Source organism: Myotis nattereri (assembly GCF_964212035.1).
Source record: "Myotis nattereri genome assembly, chromosome: X".
Taxonomy (NCBI): Eukaryota; Metazoa; Chordata; class Mammalia; order Chiroptera; family Vespertilionidae; genus Myotis; species Myotis nattereri.
Genome location: NC_138078.1, coordinates 83,009,556 through 83,011,679, shown reverse-complemented (window position 1 = coordinate 83,011,679; position 2,124 = coordinate 83,009,556).

Sequence of the window (2,124 nt, the reverse complement as noted above, 5' to 3'; positions counted from 1 at the left end):
AAGAGTTTAGTAGCCACCATCCCTTGGGCTTCTCAGTGGAGCACCAGCTCCAGGGGGGACTCCTTCCTGAGACTCCCTCACCTTAAAAGTCTCTATGTTGTTTCTTCAGTGCTCCTTAGACAAAATATGTCCAATCAACTATACTTCTCTTGATTTTTCAAGCTGAGTGTGCACTCTTTTAACTGTAAATCCAGTCTGGACAGGAGTCATGGCCCTCAGCCTCTTGTTAGAATGCAGCCATCTTAGGACTCCTGAGTTTTTGCTTTCTTTGGATAAATATCCAGAAATGAAACTATTGGATTAATGGCAGCTCTATTTTTAATTTTTTTGAAGACTCTCCATACTTGATTTTCCATAATAGATGCACTAATTTATAACTCTACTAAAATGGAGGTCCCCTTTTCTCAAATCCTCACCAGCACTTGTTTTTTTTTTGATTTATTAATGGTAGCCATTCTGACAGGCATTCCTAAGGCATCTGGGGCACTGGTCTACTGAGCCTGAGCAGATCTGGGTGGTGGGGTAAAGTACATGTAGTAATGCCTCGTTGATCCTTCTTGCTCCATTTGAACTGAAATGGGCTCTAGTGATGTGTCCAGGAACACACTGCAATGGTCTTGCAGGTAGGCCAGAGTACCTAAGTAGAGTCTTGCCCATGCTATGAGTTATAAACAATCACAATCACTAACCTTTCCAACCTCATATCCACAATCCTTGGAGAGCTCCTGTGGCTTTCCAGTCTTCTTTATACAATGTTTCTCTTGTGTGTGGTGTTTTGTTTGTTTGTTTTTTACAGAAAGTGGTCTCATGTAGAAGCTACCTCTATGCTATGTGCTGGGTATTTTGGTGGGGCACTTGGAGCCCAGCAGGCATTTATGACACCCGAGGTACTAGTCTTCTGGGCTGAAATATCTCTTGGTAGGGAGTCCAGGTGAGTGCAGTGATGCCCTGTTCCTATTTGATCCCTTTGTTAAGAAGCAGAAGCTCGTGACAATGTAGTTGTGAATACACTGTGATGATTTCGCAGGCAGGCCAAAACTTACAAATAGAGCTCCTGCCCACCCTATCAAAGTAGAGGGGAAGGTATACAATAGTGCTCACTGGCTCTTCCAACCCCAGAGAGTTCCCACAGCTCCCAGCGGGCTTCCTTGGATTCCAAGCCTTCCCTACTTTGCCTTTTTTTTTTTTTTTTCGTTTTTTGTTCATTCAGTGTTGATTTTTCTCACAGAAATAATTGGTATTTATATACATATATTTTTTATTTGGCTCATGGGAAGAAGTCCAACATCCTCTTACATCACTACTATCTTGAACCTATCTGATAAATTCTTTATGAGCTAGTTTGAACCTTGTAAAATGGGTATATATCTAAGAGATCTCTAAATAATTGATGATAGATGAAAAGAAGACTGAACAAAAGTAAATTTATAAAAATTTAACTGTTGTCACAATAATGGTGTGTAGCAAAGCACCTCAAAACCCAGTGGCCTAAAAGAGCAATCACTTACTCTCATTAATACATTTGTGGGTCAACTAGAAGTTAGCTGTTCTCAGCTCTGCTGAGCTGGCTTTGGCCATAAGCTTCACCTTCCTTAGACTAACAGGAAAATCAAAATATCATGGTGATAATGGAAACATAACAGTAAAATACCAACTTTGCAAGCACATTTCAAGCCTCTCCTTAGGGGACATCTGCTTATGTCACATATTTTAACATTTCTTAGACAAAGCAAGTTATAAATAAATGCCAAGGCCAAAGTCAACTGATAGACAAGCACACACTAAATAAGATGTGGGAAACTGAGAAATTACATGTTAAAGATTATGGATTCAGGGTAGGTGAAGATTAGAGCCAATTGTTAACCTACTATAGGCAAGAATGCACAAAGCATTTCGAGGTCTGTGATTTTCAGGCCACTTGCAAAAGATTCTTATAGGGAAGTAGTGGGAAAACAATTTTGAATGATAACTTGGGGCCAGAAAGTGTAAATCTATTGATGGCAAGTTAAGAAATTTGTATTTTACAAGTAATAGAGAACCCATAAATATTAATGAGCATTGTAAAGGCTTTATGGAAGTGATATTTTATGAAGATTGCTCCAGAAGTGTTACTCAGATGTGATT